This window comes from Galeopterus variegatus, unplaced genomic scaffold (genome assembly GCF_000696425.1).
Source record: "Galeopterus variegatus unplaced genomic scaffold, G_variegatus-3.0.2 Scaffold2367, whole genome shotgun sequence".
Classification (NCBI taxonomy): domain Eukaryota; kingdom Metazoa; phylum Chordata; class Mammalia; order Dermoptera; family Cynocephalidae; genus Galeopterus; species Galeopterus variegatus.
In genome coordinates this window covers 141,690-162,222 of record NW_007728478.1, presented here as the reverse complement: position 1 = coordinate 162,222, position 20,533 = coordinate 141,690, and positions in this window count along the sequence as shown.

Sequence of the window (20,533 nt, the reverse complement as noted above, 5' to 3'; positions counted from 1 at the left end):
TTAGCAGCCCTGGGCAAGTTATTTAATCTTACAGCTTTTCAGTTCAGTGGCCTCACCATCATCCAGAAAAAGAAATAACATAGAAGACTTCAATCTCTGCTTGCTTTTTTTTTTTTTTTTTCCGGGGGGGCGGGGGTTGGTCTGGACTTAATCAGAATTATTCTGAGTTTTCACACACTTTTATTTTTTAAAAATATGCAGTATCATCAGTTCATGGACTTGGAGTCAGCCAGACAGACCTAGGTTTGAGTTGCAATTCTGTCATTTACTTAGTGAGAAAGTAAATTGCTTCTTAAGCTTCAGTCTTCTCATTCATAGAACAGAATAACATTACTTATACCACAGAGTTAATGTGAGATTAAAAAAAGAAAGAAAGAAAGAAAAGCACATGACAAAGCAAATAAACCTCAATTTACTTGGTAAATATTCATTGTAATCATTCCTGCACGGCAGGTCTCCAAGGGACACCTGTGCCAATTCCAATGGAAAGAGACATTTGGCCATGACACCGCACTTTGAGCTTCTCTTGCTGAGCATAGCTATTGTGCTAGTTGCTGTTTACCTAATTCTGATGAAGTCACTCTGTTCTTGTCCTTGGCTGCTTCCTGGCCCTTGTGCAATATCTCCTGATTGGAGCTTGGAACCCTGCAGATCATGTAACCTGGTCACAGCAGAAGTGGTTATGCTTTAACTCCCTTTTGTACTCAGTGTTATGAACTATCAAGTAGGAAGAGACCGAAGGGACTGGGGGTGTCAGAGTTGAGGAATATCAGGAATCCTGCACTACCTGATCTTTTATATCTCATTCAATCATTATTGATTGCCCACCATATGCCAGGCTCCTAGGGCATAAACATGACATGACCCTGCCTTGGGGAGCTCAGAGCCTGTTGCTGCAGGAGGAATAAGCTTTCACTTATATGAACAGTTACACAAAAACTAAATTGGATACAATAAAAGATTCCTTCAAGAAATGTGTGTGTGTACATGCTGACTTTAAGGAAAATATAAGCATGTTTACTCAAAAGAGCCCTTTGAACTTAAAAAGAAGAAAATACATCTGTCTTTGAAGAAGGATAGAATTAAAACCTACCAAGGACAAAGGCAGATTTTGTTTTGGGATTGGGGATGTCTGTGTATTTTATTTTTATTAAACATATATGATAATAGAAAAGGAAAATTTTTGTCAAGTATGTATATATATATATATATATATACACACACACAAATATAAATATCATAACTGTAGAATTCAACAAACTTTGACAAATGGGACATACTTATGTAGCCAGTACACAGATTAAGAACATTACAAATGTCCCCAAATTCCACTTTCATGTCCCTTCTGGTCACTGCCCTCCAGGGTAACCAATATCTTATATTCTAATAGCACGAAATACGTTTTTGTCTTTGTATTTTATATAAATAGAATAATATAGTGTGCAATTTTTAAACCTTTTCCCATCAAATTTTGATTTATTATTTGATGAAAGCTTTATTCACTAAACTATACCAGCAAAAGTTGTTCCACTGTGAAGCATAGGCTTGGAGTAAAGTATTCTCAAGCTCGTGTAAAAATCGCAGATTCTTTCTGAACAGGATGATGCCTTTGTACCTGGATGTCCTGATCATGGAGGTTACACTTCAGAATGTGAACTCATTCATTAGAAAATGCTTTATTTGACTGAGGGCCAGGTACTTGCTTCCTAGCAACACAGCTTAAGTAAACGCCCAACTCAGACAGTCAACATTACTGTCTCAAAAATCTTTCATTTTGACATATTATCACTCATTTGTCATTAGGGAACTGCATACTCACGTATGTCCATAAATATTTGGTCTTGGTAGACCCAGGTTGACCTGCTTGAGAAACAGCAGGAAAAAAATATCTTATCTCTGTCCTTGGAAAACGTACAATTAAATGAAGGGAAAGTTTGAATGTGGCCTCTGAGAAACTTTATTTCCCTGAAAACAAAATCATTTTGCTCTAGTCAATCAATAACTCTACATGGTCAATGTGAATCTTAGGCTCAGAAAGAGGTTATCAGCCATAACATTTCTTAACACTTTCATAATGTTATCAGGAATTAAAAGGTAACATTTATCAAATATTTACAAGTTTTGTGGGACACGGTACAGTGTAAACATATGAATCTGATAATATCCAAGCTGCGTTTTAAACAGATGCAAAAAAATCTCAAAAATGTTTGCTTTTCAATGATGCATTCTCCATCATGTAAAAATTTAACTATTGAGATGCTCTAGTGACACGTGGAATGGGTCTCACAAGGAGGAATGCATCTCAGGTGAAAGGTCAATATCAGCACAGATGAAAGAGATTGCATTAGGCAGGTTAGGCCAACCAGGAAGGACACACATTTTCTAAATGAACATAGAAACAAAACCTATTACATAATGGAAAATGTGAGACAAATATTATTTACTTCAGTTGATTATATATGAAAAACACATAAGAAATAAATTGTCCCATCTTTCTGCAGTCAATTCCATTCTCCTGTTTTGTTGTCCCTGGTGATGTTTCTCGAGGTTCTGTGGGGACAGAAACTCATTTATCTTTCTCCTGTAGTCCCCCAGGCACTTTGCCTCTGTATAGGGCTCAACCAGACTCTAAGAGCCTTCATAGCCACCTCCTCACAGTGGATCCTCTATTCTATTAATTAGAGATGGTCAAGAAGAAGGAGGAGGAGGAGGAGGAAGGGCAGGAGGAGGAGGTAAGCATCGGTGGGAGGCAGCCAGCTTAAAGAAACAGAAAGAAAGGCATTAGCTCAAAAGGAGAGTCACACGGCCCTCACACCCCAGTCTCCACACTCCAGCTCTGTCTGGTGAACTCAATGGTCCAGGGGACTGCTGTTCAGTCCCACCCAGCCCCTGCATACCGCTCTGCCCGGTCTTTCCCTTCTGGGCCACGAAAGTGGGCCAGGCCTCGGGCAGAGGGGCAGTGGAGTGGGTTTTATGGGAGAGGAGGGTGCAGCTAGAGCTGCCTGAACAAGGAAATAGCAGTTTCCAAAACAGAAAATGTTTTAAAGCAGTTTTTGTAGGTAGAGCATTTGTTTCTTTTTTTCCAGAGTTGAAAGTGTTCACATCGCTGATTTCTTAGCTCTTAAATCTGAGAACTGTATTTAATTCTACAGTGATGGTGGATAGCAGCTGGAAATTCAAGGTTGCAAGGGTAATTGGAAATGTGGCCCAGATGGCCTTATAGAAATAAAACAAAAAGTATTCCTTTAAAAAATACAATATGTGAAGATTTTTATCAAGCATGAGAAGAGAATTGAGGGGTAAAGAGAGCTAGAATTTGAATATCATAAGACGTCAGGTTTCTACAGATCAGGCATGTGTACATTTTTTAAAAATTCAGCATCCTGAGGTATATTACATACTGAAAGCCGTAAAGTGTAATTATTTTTATTTACATGCTTGACAAATTAATGAAATAAAGAACACTATAAGCTTTTTAAATTAGGCCATAAAATATAAATCAGTTACCACTTCATTAAATTGGAGTTTTAATGGATAGTCACCCTGTATAAATATGGGTAAGAAAAAGGAGAGCCTTAAAACTAATTGACTTCCTGCCCCAGGCACCCAAACATCTTTTCTGCAACTCTGGATTTGTCCCTCCAGGATACTACTGCCAAAATGATCAACACAAGGTCCCCAAATAACAATTTATTCTGCCCAAAGGACATTGTGCCCTCAGTCTCCCGGCCAGATGAATTGGCACAATTACATCCTTCTCTCTTGCTTTCCCCCTCAGGATATCCTAGGTGTCAGGGCTTTACATGTTGTGATGATTCAGAGCAAAAAATCTGCTAAGAGAGAAGACAGTGCTACAAGCGTCTTCTTAGATTCTCAGGTCCAAACTGATGGAGCGAAACACAAATCCTCCCTTGGTTTGTTTCCTTCCAAACTTCTCTGCCCTTCAGGCTCACCCACAGATCAAGTCCAGGGCTAAACCCTTTCCTGACCTCCCACACAAATATATTGACGTTAACCAACAATGACCCCAAATTAGCCAATTTCAAGTCTTCTATTCCACCCATCACCCTTCCCCCACCAAGAATTAGTGACTTAAACACCATGATGCAAAAGCCAGTTTAATCTGCTCAGCTACGTGTCTCTCCCAGAAGCAGTCTGATACAGAGGAAAATGTACATTCATTTCTGCATCAGGAAATAAAACTGTTCAACATGGTGTCTTGATGATTACTTCTTATTTGTTTTGCCTATTTTGCCTTAAAACTCTCTACTCTCAGTAATTTCCTTTTCACAGAGCTGGCTTTTTTAATAAGTTCTTTTTACTCATTTTTCTTTCTGAGTCAGACTCACTGAGCCCTGTGTGAACAAATCCTTTCATGAAGAAACCCCACAGCTCACCCTGGGGATGTGCTGGACAGGTGTGGATCTGCTGCAAATGCATTTCTCAGTGAGATAAGCTCACATGGGGGCGATGGGCTTAGCAAAGAGCTGGGAAGGTGAAAGAGGAGGGTGGCCATTTCTTCAGAGGCTCAACATCCTGTCCCCCCTGAGCAGCAGCACCCATGTGTCAGATGAGTGGCTCTATCTGCACACTATAGGCACTTAACCAGTGCTTCTGATCATCAAGAGCTTTCTGCTAGGGAATTACTCACCACCAGCATTTAATTGCCATTTTTAAAAGATAATGTTATTACTTGGTGGGGGAAGGGTGGGAAGGAGGGAAGGACAGGCAGGGTCATTCCCGATGAAAATGAAAAGAAGCAGCATTTCCATAAGAACTCCTCAGTAGTTATTTAAAAACTGAAATTTTGTTCACTAAATTTTGCAACAAAACACATGTTAGATAAAATTTATGGGAGGTCATTGATTTGGACTGAGCTCCTGTTCTAGATCCTAACAGACCAGCCCAAAATGGAATCACTCATGCTAAGATTGCATGTCACCGAACTAAAACCTAAGCTGATCTGACATTCTGAGAAATCAGGATGTGATAGGCAAATCCCCAAACAAGCTGGTTTTCCAAATAAAGCTGTAGATTCACAGCACATGATGAACAGGGGCCCAGTCAACTTGAGTCAGCATGATAAAGAAGCCCCTTCTGCTTTAATCCATATAAGGAGAGTAACCTGATGTTAACTAATCTGCGGTTTGCACTATGTTGTTCACTTGTTCCTGCTCAAGTTGCCTTAAAGACACTGACTGTTCTGCCACACCTGGTGGAACTCCTGTCCATTTTGTGGAGTGGTTGCTGCCCGGTTCATGAATTGCTAATAAAAGCCAATTAGATCTTGAAAACTCAATTCACTGAAATTTTGTTCTTTGACGAACAGAAACAGGCCATACCTGTTCACTGCCCATTTCATCTTTGGGACACTTACCAAGAAGGACATAGCTTTTTTTTGAAAGTTAAATATTAATGAGGATTAATCCATTTGAAGAATCACCCTCATTTTTCATTTGCTCATTTGTTCATTCACTCGGTCAATATTAATTATTGAGTGCCAAATACATGCCTAGTCAGGAAGATCAGGAAACACTTACCTGACGAAGTGTCAATTGGGCTCAGATGTGAAGGAGGAGTAGTACTTAAAACCAGGCAAAGGAAGAACATTCAAGAAGCAGGAGCACAGTGGGCAATGACCCTGCAGGTGGACATGGTGTACTCAGGATCTGAAGGTGTGCCTGGATTGGAGAGAGAGATCATAACTTGGAGGTAAGATGAAGCAGAAACAGACCTTTGGGGACAGAGTCACGCAAGCCCTCATTAAGGGCCAAGGGAAGGCTTTGCCATATGAACAATTGAAAGATATCAAAAAGTTTTACAAAGGAGAATGACATGATGTGATGTGATGTGATATATGGCATGACAAGTTGGATTTTTCTGGCTGCAGTGTACTGGTGGTAGCAAGAATGGAAGCACAGGCAAGCTATCAAGAGACCAAAAAAGACCAGAGGTAGTGGTTATTTCATTCAGGAGTCATTATACATGAATTAAGTGAGCCTGATGTTTATGAGGTAAATCAGATCCCGGTTTTTGCCTGACACACCATGTAATTCTTAGTAGAGCTTCTCTACTTACCTCTTCCTACTCCCCTCCTAATTTATTCAACAGAGGATTTGGTTCTGTCACTTATAAGCCAAAATCACTTAGCCAATTTGTCTAAGAATCTTCATTTGTAAAAGGGCTAATTATAGACTCCAGGCTTTCCACACAGGGTTAGTTATTATAAGTATAATCTGAAGTAATCGGTGTGAAAGTGCCCTGTATACTAGAATACATGAGATCAATGTAGGTTGGTATTATTGCAATATTCCTAATTATGCATGATGCCTACCTTCCCTAGGACTTAACAGAGTATTGATGTGAGTATTTTGGTAGGAAAACAATTTCAGATACTTTAAGTAGGTTACTCATCAAATTCCTAGCCAAGGCACTAATTCGTGCAGAAATAAAAGGTCAAAACAGAGGCAGGGGCTGAAAAGGGAATGAGGGTGACTTTGTAGCCACAGCCTCAGGTCTCTGATGCCACAAGGCTGTACTCCAATCCACTCACCATGGAGAAGAGGCATGTGTGGCGTGCCCTCACAATGCATCCATTCATGACTGTGAGGAGCTAGAAAGACACTCAGAACTGAAAGATGGTGCTATTGCTCTCCTTGGGGAGCACTGGAGGCAGGGAAGAGCCTCTAGTCTCTTCAGAAAAACAAACACAGCTACTCTTGCCCTCCAACTCATTTGTTTAAGTAGATTCAGGATTCGATCAAACAAACCTACTTTCACAGAGGAAGACCCACCTCAGAGATGGAGGGTAGGTAGCAGAAGAGTTAGGAGAGAAAAGAAAATGGAAGCATATCAAACTCATAAACAAACTTTCTACTTAAATTCTGGGGGAGACCAAGTTACTGCAGGGATTAGAGCATGTCAGATATCTGTTCTCTGTCTTCTTACCCCTTCCTCATCAATTTTTTTTTTTTCCTTTTTGTCTTTTTTCGTGACCGGTAATGGAATCGCAATCCTCAGTGTCGCGCCCGTACCACGACCAGCAACGGGATCGCAACCCTTGGTGTTGCGCCCACACCGCGCTCAACCAGTGAGCGGACCGGTCTCTATATGGGATCCAAACCCTCGGTGGGAGCGCCGCCCTCTACCGAGTGCGCCACCGGGCCAGCCCCCTCATCAAATTTTGACATAATATCTGATGACTTTGAAGGTAGAAAAGCCCTACTCGTATTCCAGGCAGTCATGAGTTTGTTTGCACAGAGGAGTAGGGAGGAAAGGAGTAAGATCTCAAGAGCATGCCCTTTATCTCTGTGTGCTGCCTCCAATGCACTGAGAAACAGTCCTGACTTCACAACACTCTAGCAGGTGTCTCCTCTGGTCATTTCCAGTGATATTGGAAGAGTTCTCCCCAAACTGAAGCAGAGTGAATTCTAGTGTTCAACAACTCTTGTCTAGATATCTCTATTCTCTCTGTCAAGGAGCACTCCTTGAGGAAAGTTGTGAGAAAGATGCTCAAGGAATCCAAATCATGCTTATATAATGTTTCGGTTTGGGTGTGGAGAGGGCTCTGAGGGTCTGAGATGGCAGGACCATGAGAATTCCACTTCCATCTCTCAAAGGAAGTGTGTTTGTGGCTTTGTGTGTGTATGTATGTGTGTGTGTGTGTATGTGTTACACATTCACCTTTGTTAAGAGACGGGGTGTATAAAGGGAAGTGAGGAATCTTGTGGAAGTTTGGATGGTCTAGTAAATTCAATTAAAACTTACTAATGTGAGTGTGGTTTGAGATGGCCTTGAAGATGGGTAAGACTTAAGAGGCTGAGATGTGTTGGGGATTGGCAAGACCCTGGAAGTAGAAGAAATAGCTGCAGTAAGGAAAATGAAATATGAAAATGCAAATCTTGTAATAACAATGACAAAATCCAGCCAGTCATATGACTAGAACCTATATTCCTGAGCTGGTTGTAGGGAAAAAACAAGACTGAAAAGCTTGGGCATGGCCTAACTATAGAGGGTTTTGGAAGCTGGTCAGAAATGATGGGAGGACCATTTATTCAATCATTCCAGAATATTTATTGAGTGTACCTATGTGTCAAATATAGATCCATGTGCTTGGGATACATCAGGGAACAGAATAGATTAATATCCCCCTCCTTATGGAATTTACATTCTAGGAATGTCAACACACTATTATCTGCCATTGGCTCTTAATGTACATGAACTAGTTTAATGTTTACAACAACTGTGTGAAATAGGTACTATTATTAGCCTGCTTTGACAGATAGGAAAAGTGAGGCACAGGGAGGTTAAGCATATTGCCCAAGGTCACACATCTAGTAAATGCCTAGAGTTGCCTTTAACCCACTGCATTGCACTAGTTGCAAGAGCTGAAAGAGGAGAACATCGAGGTGTGTGTTTGGCAAGGGGAGCTGGTGAGGAGCAACTGCAGGACTGCTGAGACCAGGCATCCTAGGCAGCTATAATAAAATACCACAGACTGGGTGGTTAAAAAAAACCAGACATTTATTTCTCACCATTTGGGAGACTAGAAGTCCAAGGTCAGGTGCCAGCATGGTCAGGTTCTGGTGAGGGCTCTCTTCCAGGCTTGCAGACAGCCACCTTCTTGCTGTGTATTCATCTGGCCTTTCTTGTGTACTTTCTCTTCTTATAAGGCCACTAATCCTATTGAATTAATATCCCACCCTTATGACCTCATTTAACCTTAATTACCTTCTAAAAGTCCTGTCTACAAATACAGTCACATTGGGGATTAGGGTTTCAACACATGAATTTTGGGGGGACACAATTCAGTCCACAGCACCAGGCAATATTAAGATTTTAAAAAATTCTCTAGTCTGTTTCACAGACTGGAAAACAAATTTGAAAGATTTAAGGAAGTTTTTAAACTCCTACATCCATTGGTGACCCCTGCATTAAAATCCCAAGTCCACCTTCTCTGTCCTGCACTGGACTGCCACACTGCTGTGGGTGCCTCAGCCTCAGTGCCTGATCAAGTCCTGAGGCTTTGTGACCCCTGGATGGGGACTCTCAGCCTGAAGAGGGCTTGGTAGAGCTTCTTGGATGCTGGAAAACAATCCCCATCCCAAGGAACACAGTGTGAAAAGAAGTGGAGAAGGAAGATTTGGATAGAGAATTTATCTAAGTCAGTTTAAGAAAGATAATTCTTTAAAGGTTTTATTTTTTAAGGCCTTTTAAAAAGAGAGAAATTTCAGGGGAAAAAGAGAGTGGTAGAGAATATCCGAGCATGGAGTTACTTAGTTATTTGGGGAAATTAAAATGTGTTGTCTACATGTGGAAATCTGAACCTCCTTTTTCCATAGCTATCTTTTATGGACTCACTTTTTACAAAATGCCTTCATTTTCTCACTCATTTCTTCACAGTCTGCTATGAGCATTGCTCTGTGTAGACACAGTGACTGCCGAGAAAAATTTGAAAGTTTGAATTTGTGACAAGCTTCTGAAAAGTGTCATGAAAAAAGAGTCTGGTTAAAATTATGAGAATGCATCAGATGGTTTATTAATTTAAGTACATTTGCATTTTTTAACTCAACTGATCTGGTCTTGTAGATAGAGCCACACTGAGTTTGAATGCCTAGAAACCAATTTGCCCCTCAGGTGACCAGAGAAAGTGAGCATTAGTGGCATTCTATCACTTGGATCTTGTGTACCAACAGCTCGGTGGGAAAGGTAAATCAAAGCAGGAGCTAAATTCAACAGCTTATGTTTGAACAAGTTAATGTGTTTTCTCTTAAACTTATAATGAATAACAGAAACATGAGGTTGATACCATGGGAGATGTCTGTTATTAGTAAGCTAGTATTTGTCTGCCAAAACTCTAATAGCTTGTCTTTGCTCTCTATTATTCTCAGGTCCTACACTTAATTGAGTAGTTCTTCTGCACTTTGAGAATTCACATATGCTATGTAATTTATTCTTCATAATGACCTACTAAGGAATAGTTGTTTCCATGTTCCAAATGAGAAATCTGATGCTTACATAAGTGAATGATGAATAAGTTCTATCTTGTGTGAATTCATTTAAGGCTCTGCCTACCTAAGTTCGTCATATTTCCAGGGCTTGTCAGGCACTTCAGTGAAGAGCCCATTACACTATACATGTTCAGTTTTGTTTCTGAATGTACTGAAAGGTAGCAGAGGTAGGTCTCCAACTCAGAATTTTGAGTCTTATGGTAGCAGTTTTCTTAGAACTTCAGGGTGAATTCTCATTCAGTAATAATAGGAAACTATTTGCCTCTATTGGTCTGAATACTGAAGCATTGTATACACATTTTGCAATATTCAGTTGGATTTTTCTACCCTTTTTAATAACACAAAAGACATGTGTTCACTGTATAAGAAATACAGGAATAAAACTGAACAAGAACAAAAACAACAAACTTATTTAGATCATTTGAAATCGGCCCAATTAGAATTATCTGCCTCTGTTCTGCAGCATCCTTTCATGTAATAAAATTCATATTCTATTTTCCAAGAGGTGTGACATTCCCGTCCACCTTCCTGGGGCTCAACAGTGCTCTTTCTTGGAGTCAAAGATAAGAGAGGATCTTTCTTTACGATCACACGGCAGGGCCATTTCTTGGATGTTGACCAGAAATACATTGCTGGGGATGGCAAGTGCCCCTTTTCAGATATATTTACCAAAGTACTATTTGGCTAAAACAAGCATTTGTCCTCAACCTTGCATAGTTCAGCGGAAAGAACAGATTTGGGTAATCTGATACTAACCGCAGTGTGCCCTTTCAGGGCTTCAGTTAACTCATTGTAGAAGTGGTGGAGTTCACTCAGATGGTGACTAAGGTTACTTCCAGTCTGAGAATGCTGTGTCTCAGTGAAGTTAAAAAGGGCAATGTTTGCAAGAGAGAGAAACTCACCTGCCAGCTTCCTCCATGACTAAGGAGAATTAGAGGAGCGTGGGCTGGGTGTACTTAAGTATATAAACAACCCCCACTCCCATTGCTAATTACTTTCCAGCTGCCAATCAATGCTGGATAGCTAGCATTACCTCAATGGCTTTGGAATCTGAAGGCATGAACTCCACAGGTATCTCCACCAAAACACAAAATTCCAAAGTGCTTCTCTTGTTGAAATCACGTGAGCCCTGCCTCTGACAGATGGATGATAGAATGTTCCATTTACCACTAATGACCCTCGAAGAAACCAGAGGATGGGTTTCAGGTCACTCAAGATGAGACCCAGAGATGTGATAGCTATTTCATCCCCAGGTACTGGCTGGTGACCTACCTCCCAGACCAGGCCATTTGGTTTTCCAAGTTCACTTTTCTCCTGCAACCTGAAGTAGACATACTTCATTATAATTACTTGACTTGTTTCTCTGACTTTATTTGACAGAGCGATAATTAAAAGTTTGGTCTGGTTGGTAAGAGACATTAAGGAAGAAGCTGTCCACCCTTGTAAAATTCATTTAGCTCTATAAAACAGTGGTCTCCCTCTCCTTCGTTCTTCCATCAACTCCTCCTTCTTCTTGTTTCCCTACAGTCACTGTGACATTGTGCTTAGCCTAAATGTGTCCTGTGCCCTCTTTCCTAATAGTGATGGAAGGATAGTTCTTGAAGGTGGGGTAGTTCTTCACTAAAGGTACTGCCATTGCATTTACTCCATGAGAGCTTTCATTTCTTAGTTACTCTTTTATTATTATTTTAAAAAGCTATGGCTTGATTTATGTGTGAGAGGTGGGGGAAGACTAGCAAATGTAGAGGGGAGAGGAAAGAGTAACATGCTATTATCTTCTGTAGAAAAATGTGTTTTGGGTGTCAGGAACTGACAGAGAAAAAACACACAGACATTCATGGCAAAAGACTTGATGGAAGCTTAGGGGACTAATCCTGATGCTTACTTTATTTTCTTTTTAATGGGATGTCAGTTCTGAAGAATAAACAGTCTTTCCTGAATCCAGAGTTATAAGCACTTATTTGTCTAGATAAAGTACAGAAAAGAAATATTGTGTGCTGAGACCCATAAGTCATCTTCATGGCCTTTCAGGTAAACTACTAAGGATTTTTTACTGTTCAACTCAGTGGAACACAAATTGGTAAACTGAGAGCTAACTGATCATGGCCATTGAAGCAGTCTGGAGCTGACATACCAAATTTCATCTTAATCTAAATGCCAACATCAATTACCCACAAAGGTGCCACAACAGGGGATGCCCACAAAAAGGCAGCACGCCTCAGGTGCTTCAAGGAAAGCAACATTTTAGGGAATTGGTCTAAATCATTCAAAGAGTTTTTCTTTTTAAAAATTGTACCTGCTATTAAAATTGAAAGCAGTGATTAAGGTGTCTTCAGGTTCCAGTCCAAACATAAAATCTGAAAAATGGTGGTCAGAGCCAAATGTCAATGTGGACATGAGTTTGTATATTTAAACTATTTCAGCCACATCATTTGAAAAGCAGAAACATACCTTGGCTAGACTATAAAATGATTCTGCACTGTCTGATCCAATTAACTTCTTTCCAATTATTTTTCTTTTTTAGTGACCATTCCATGCCAAACATTGTGTCCAAGGGCTAGGGCCACAGAGACGATGCAGACAGTTTCTCCCCACCTGCAGTTCACAGTCTAGTGTAAACATGACACATGTATAACTATGACACAATGGACCGAGGACCATCCTAGTAATTTAATTACAATCTCCACTTACGTGGAGCCCTGAGGAGTGTGCAATTCATTCTACTTGGAGAGATGGGGCATCCTCCAAATCCTCTACCTTCTCAAAATTCCTCCACTCTACATATCCCTGACAACAGTAGAAATACTTGAAATACGCCCATATAGCATAGTCCAAGTATTTGACAATTACAAACCAAACTAACAGGCTGATAAATTAATTATGTTTTATCTTCATACATTGACAAATAAAACTTAATCACCACCTGGAAGGCCAAATTTGAATTTAGACTTATAGGGGTTCACATTGTGTCATGAGGCCAGCAGGTGCCAGCTCCTGTCTCCTGCCTTAAAGCCATTCCATCTTCTAGTCCCACCCTGGCTCCATCCTGCATCATCAAGGGGGACATCATCTCTAAGTTCCCTTGGAGCCTGGCTGATTGGTCAGTCCTCGGGAGGACGGACTGAAGAAGAGCATACACAGGCCCAGGGATCAGGCTCAGGGATGTTTGGGCAGGAAATTCTGAGATCCTGGTACCTAGAGCGTGGTCTAGAAGGGGTGCAGCACCTCCAAGTGGGCACATCTCTGTGACCCCACATACCCTTACTCCACACATAGGGGTGCAGGCAGTGAAAGACAGGAGCAGAGTCCTCTGCTGTGTGGCCCAGGACAGAAGCCTTGCTTGGGCAGGTATGAGGGTGATATCTACTCTTCCCTTCCTGATCTTGCTCTAACTAAAACCTAGCTCTTCCTTGAGGACACCTCTCAAGAGGTGCTTGTTTTCTATCTCACACACCCTTCTTGAAGATGGGGTGGGTGTCTTTCTTGCTCCTCGTTGTCATTTTGAGACCATCCCCCCTCCCTGCACCATCCTTGAAGATTAAGCTCTCAGACCATATCTCCTGCTGCCTCTCCTTGTGCCTGCCATCTACAACCCCCCAGTTCCCTTACCCTAATTTTTAAATCTAGTAGCATCTGGATCTCTGCTGCTCTCTCCAGCAAAATCTATGTGAAATTTTTGGTTATTTCAATTTCCACCTCAGTGATCCTTCGCAGTTCTTTAACCTTTCATCTTCCAATAATCTTGTCCTTCACCTGACTTCAGTCAATCACTCCCATGGTTACATGCTAGACTTGTCATTTTCAATAACTGCACCCCCTCCATAATATCAATTTCAAGCAGTTCTCCTACTTTTTCCAGGTAATTCTCCCTAATATTCTTATTCCCACAAATCTTCAACCACATCAGGACTTCCAATCCATTGATCCTATCACCTCTAGTTTTACTCTGTCCTTCACCCATCTCATCCAGTGAATTCCCCCCTTACCCAACTTAAATTCTGTGGCCAGTTCTTATCATTTCTCCTGCTTTCACTCCTGTCTCCTTTGTTCAACTCTCTCTTTATCATATTCCCTTAGAAATCCCCAGCTCTGGTTAATTCCAGTCCTCCTATTATTCTGTGGCTACCTGCATACAATTGAATGTTTTGGGAGATACAAATTCAGGCCACCTGATTTCACTTTAAATGTGTGGCCTCTAACTTTATATAGGCTCTGAGTGCTGCCCAGCAATCCTTCTATGCTTTGATCGTATGTTTTTCCTTTCCTACGTGAATGATTGGTACTTTTTTCTCTTCCTTAAAGCTTTAAACCTTTCCTCTCTGCACTCTCTGATGATAGCATGGCTTCCTTTTTTAATGAGGGGGCAATCAGAATAGAGTTTCCACATCTTACCACTACACATCTACCCACCTGCTTGCATTTAGATCCCTATTTCATATTCCTGCCTGTTGCTCTGTATGAATTGTCCTTGCTCCTTGCTAAGCCCAAATCCTCCACTCGTGCATGGCATTTCATCCTCTCCCATCTATTCAAAGACCTCATTCCAAGAATTACCCCTTATTCTTCTATATCATCATTTTTCAACCTACTCAATTATTCTCACCAGCATATAAACATGCTATTTTTTCTGACATCTTAAAAAGAAATAATAACACTTCCTTGGTCTCCTACCACAAACTCTCTCCACCTGTAACATAGTTTCTCCACTGCCCTTTACTTCACGCTTTTGATTCCTCTCCTCCCGCTGGTTCTTGAACCTACTCCATTCAAGTTTTTGACTCAATTACTTGACTGAGAATACTTTAGATAGGGTCAGTTATTATCTCCATCTGGTTAAATTCAACCATCAATTCTCTACCCTATTAACTTGATCTATCAGCAGTTTTCATGTATTTTCTACAGGTAAGGTCACTAATAATTCCTCCCAACCCAGAACACTTATGCCCCTCCTTCCATCAAAAGGTGAAACATATTTCCCTGGTGAGGCTTTGTGACTTTCTTTGACTAATGGGATACATTGGAAGTGATGTTATGCCAGTTCCAAGCTTAATTCTCTCTCTGTATCTGTCTATCTATCCATCCATCCATCCTTTTAAAAACGCCTAGTGCTTTGAACATCTGTATGCTCCATATGTAACTGCCTATAAATTACAGATGGTAGGGTTTTGAGAGGGGCCTTGAAGAATGAATAAGAAGCCAGGAGAAAAGAAGATAAGAGGGGAAGCAAAGGCAGAGAGGCATTAAAATGCATGGAATGTTTGGGATGCCAAATGAGTTTTTGTATCTCAAATTTAGTATGGGAAGAAATTAATGACAAAGGTTGGACAATATTATGAACAGTCATGAATTCCATGCTTATCTATTCAAGTTTTAATTTTATCCTCTGTAGACTAAATAGCCTATATGTGTATAGCTTCCAGATGGAATATTTTTTAGTGCAAGCTCATGTCACTTTACGGCTCCAGGACCTACAATGTTTCTTCCCTATTTTCTACCACTTTAGTACTTATTTTTCTTTTCTGATATTCTTTCTCTTTAAATTTTTACTTTCTAACTCTCAATTTGTCATTTAGCTAGGCAATACTGCTCATTGAACCACGAGCACCCCGTGTTCTTTGCAGCATTCTGCGTTGGTGCTGTTGTTCCACTTATGACACCTTTCTACTCATCCCCTTATAAATTCCATTTACTCTTCATGATCTTGCTTTGCCCCTAGAGGCTCCAAGAATCTCTTCCTATCATTACAGTCTGCAGATTTTTCTCCATTCTCTGAACTCTTCTTTTAATTATGGTTAATACAACATGATGTGGACTTGATTGTTCTCTGTGTATGTTACATGCATTTAGTATTAAAATACAAATATGCAATAAACTTTTTGAGGTCGGGATCTACATCTCATGATATGTTTTGTTATTCTTTACAGTCTTAATGTAGTTGGAACAATAGTGGTTATGATCTGGTTAAGTAGGACAAACCCAAGGTGCCTGCTGTCAAAGGCTAGGTTGGGATGGTTGACAGAGGAAGATCCTGGTAGTGTCAATGGTGCCCATGACTTATAGACGAGGATGTGGTTATTTTATTCTGAGACCTGTTCTAAGTGTGTCCTACCAAAAGAGCAGAGTATGGGCTTCCCCCACCCTCACCACTCCCTAGGGCAGCAAATATACAGAAATGCAGACCACAAAATGCAAAGAAGGAAAGTGGGATTGCAGTACTGAAAAAACAAAGAAATGAGGTTACTGGAGTGAATATTTTTAAGATCCTGTCCTTCTGTTCTACTATCGTGGATTGTGGAGGTAGAAACAACAGCAGTTAGAGCTGTGGAATAGATAAAGATCACTTTAAAATCTGAACCCGGCACAATTGCTGAAGAAAAAGCTGTGAATTCTCTGCAATTGGTATGAAAAAACAATAATAGATAGAAACCATAAGTGCAGCACAGAATGGCATGAAACAAAATCAAAGAACACAGAGCAAGCACACAACACAAAATCTTAATGACAGAAGAAAGTTTTTAATGGTTTTACCAGTTTCTTACCGAGCAGAGCTGTAAAGCTAATACCAGTACAATACTGTCCATCATAATTTTGCGACAATAAATGTAATTCCAATGAAGACTCTTCTTGAAAAATAATTCACAGATTGCTCAAGTTTGCATAATGCTGGTATAATGGGAAACACTGAACATGAAGTCTGGGACCCTGGCCTCAGACCTATCTATGTCTATTGCTATCTGCTCATTTATTCATTTATGTATTCATTCAATCAATCCAACAATAATATTTGTAAACCTATTTATGTTCCAGTCTTTAAGTGAGCTTAAGCAAATGTCTTATATTTATGGAACTGAGATTATTCATCTGTAAAATGAAGATAACAATCCCTATAATGACAAGCTTACAAGGTCTACAGAGAATTCGATGAGATAGTGTGAAAAGGAATTGAACTACAGACGTAATTTTTCTTTTTCTCTAGAAAATGAGCATAAGTTTGTTTAACTTATTTAGAACTGGTCTAAGAAATGGGGTAATTACTTTGGGACTACAACTGCAGAAACCATCTTTTGATCTTCTAAGCCACCATTGAAACTATGAACAGCACTCAATCATCCATGCCAAGTGCTTTCAGCACTCTCTATGTGGATCAATTTTACTTGAAAACTGTCAAATATCAATTGGGATTAGTCTGATTCCATTGATCTTTTCACTCAGTTAAATAGAAAATATCAGATTCAGAATCTATCACATGAAAAAAAGAAAGAAAAGAAAAAGCCTCTTTTGCTCATAAATGGATCCAGATGGTCATGGAAAGGCTGCAGGGGACTGCCCCTTTGCTCACAAACTACCTGCTGTCTTCCAGAAAGCCCTGCCCTGTCAGTTTGTGTCCAGGTGGATTTGAAGTGCACCTTTCACTGGTGCCAACATTCAACATGCTTTAAAAAGATGCCTTCCAGGTCCTTCCTTTCACGCAAAGGGGTCTGTCTTTAAGAAAACTTTTCTGGGTAGTTGTAAACTCAGATGTTAAAATAGCCAGAATATTAGTATATTCTTCTAGCCCAGGGATGGAAGATGGTAGGTTCTCTCACTTTACTGTTTGGTGGTTTCTCAAAGAATGAGAGAATTTAGATATACAACCACTTTTCCTTCTTTTTTGGCTTAGCTTCTCACCAGTGACCAAGTTCTTCCCTGCATGAAAATGGGCCATATTGGAGGCAAAAAGAAAAAAAGTCATAATTATGTGGAGTAATTTTTAACCCCATTACGGGGTTTTTAGTGCATACATAAAGTCAGAGAAAAACAAACATCTCTCAGGACCTGGTCAAGGTAATGGTCAGCAATATCACTAAATCAATAAAGCACTTCTCCCCTGGCCCAATGCCTGTTAAAGCTCCATTGCAATTGTCCCTGCTCTTCCCTCGCATGTGACATGATTGTCTGTATTGAGCTTTAGAATTTACTGAGCACTGTCCCTGGCACTCTCTCATTTCATAGTCACAACTACTCTGTCAGGTTTATTATCCCAAATTTATAGAGGATAATCACAAAGGATGAATTGATCCTCAAGGGCTCAGTCAGCTTGATTGGAATTCAGGTGTTCTGACTGCCAGGACTTTGCTAGTGACTTTCTGAACCATCTTGTATGGCCAGGAAGGAGGACCTAGTGCTGGGTAATAGATAAATTGTTACAGCACCTTGGTGCTCTACGTGAGTCACCTTACCACTAATTTCATATATGGGAATTCACAAAGAATTCCTAAACTTCACAGTTTTTTTATAACTGTCCTTATCAACATCTTAACACTTTGTCTACCTTGAGCACATGCACAAATAGCTTGTATATCGTGAAACTTATTCCAAATTCACTTAACCCATCATATTAAAAACCATGCCTTCCCATCCCTGGGCACTTAACAATGTTATGAGGTTTTTTTTTTTCAAAAAGAATGCTCTCTTATCAGATGCCTTCATAGAAATACAGTTTTGGGAATGTAGAAAGGGATAATGCCACTCTATGCTGGTCAGATCACATCCTGAACACAACCTTCAGTTCAGGACACTGATAAAGTAAAATATCATCTGGGTTCAGAGGATTGTGCCTCTACCACTAGGAAATAGGGATTTGAGCCTGGGGATGAAAAAATGTAGGGAGAACATGATTGCTGTCTTCACATTAGGAAAGGCTGTCAGAGGGAAGACAGATTAGACTCACTCTGTGCTGCCCTCTAGACCCAAACTCAGGTCAGTGGGTGGAAGCCATAGGGAGGCAGATTGGGGCTCCCTGGAAGGAAGAGCTTTCTAAATGATGAGATCTGTTCACAATGGAGTGAGTTGCCTCAGGAGGTAGGGAGCTCCCAGGTAAGCAGAAACATGTAAGCAGAGGCTGAGCTATGCTTTGCCAGAGCTGTCACTGCAGGTACTCAAGCATTAGAAGGGGATTTAAGGAAAAAATGATGGTTTCGAGTCCTAGGATTCATGGCAAAACAGCCTGCTCAGAGGTTGCTCTCTTATTTCTAGAGAGCTTCTAACCAGCTTTCTTCAATACCTCTGCCAACAGGCAAACAGGAATTTGTTGTTTTTGGATATTCCTTTGGTTTTATTCTCAATTCTTCCTTTTTCTCCCCATTTAGGCAAAAAAAAAAAAAAAGAAAGAAAGAAACTTATTGCATAGTGGAAATGTAGACATCCTCAAATTTCTTACAAACTTCTAAAATTTAAGACAAATTGTCAATTTTTCTTTTTATACAAAACATAATATCATTCTGGTGGGGGATATTGTTAATGGGGGAGGCCAAGCATGGGAGGAGGCAGAGGGTATGTGCAAAGTGTCTGTAACTTCCATTTAATTTTGCTGTGAACCTAAAAATGCTCTTAAAAAATAAAGTCTTTTAAAAGCAAACAAACAAACAAATGAAGTTTGTGCAAAAGGACCTTGATCCTGCCACATTTCTGAGAAGGGGATTGTGCTCTTCTTTCATGAGCACTTCTGGTCTTTTTATCAGCAGGAAAGAAATGGCATACTCAGACTTTATGATGGAGCTGAGTGTGATATAGGAAATGTTTTTGAAGATATAGACAAGGTTTAGGAAAATAAATTGTGCAGAATCCAGGGCCCAGTGGTAGTGGGTGCAATTGCCACTGATTCCTAAAGAAGCAAAAGAGCAGTTTCTAAAACCCACTGAGAGTCCCTGTATGGAAAGAAGGACTGCCTGGAGCTGAGCCTTTGGAAGGAGGACCCAGCCAGTCCACTGTGACCCTGCAGGGTAGGAGCTGAGGAAAACGTTGCTTACCTTCATTTTCTTCCCACCCTCCATCACCTACTAGTGCTTCCTATAGGCAGGAGCAGTGGAAGCAGCAGGCAAGGGCACCTGGTGATGCTGTCCACGTGCCCTGAGGCTCACAGAGTACAGAGGAGGGTGTAGAGTAGATGTGGAGAGGCGAATGGAGGGTGCCCAGCACTGTCCTTGCCCATAGCACACATCTAGGTAGCCATTTACTATCTGCTGTCCTTGTAGCGGAATGTACTTCCTTGCAGAGTCTATATAGTTAACTGAGACTTATAACCAGCTCTAAAATAGGATTCAAAGCAGTCATTGTTTTAAGAAGAAGTTCTATCTTCTGATTATGGAAACTAAAAGATTTATCAATAAATATTTTGGTGGTGATCACATTTGGGTCTATTTAAGAAAGGATTTTATAGTGGAAAATATTTTGATAATTCTGTTTTCCAAAAAGCTTGATCAGAAGTGAATGGCTCCTTCTCTCAAGGAAGTCACAGGCTTCTTATTGTCTCTTTTTCTCATGGCCATGTTGTACTGTCTTTGGTGTGAAATATGTGATATACCTTCTAATTTCATTCTACATGCTCATATTCAATAAAACAGTGCATCACCATTTTTAGATAATTACAACACTCCATTTATTAGATAGAAATAAATGTAAGAAAGATAGTTTTAATATTAATATCTGTTGCCGAGCCTGTAACAAGTTGCTGACAGAACATGCATACTCTGTCTATGGGATAT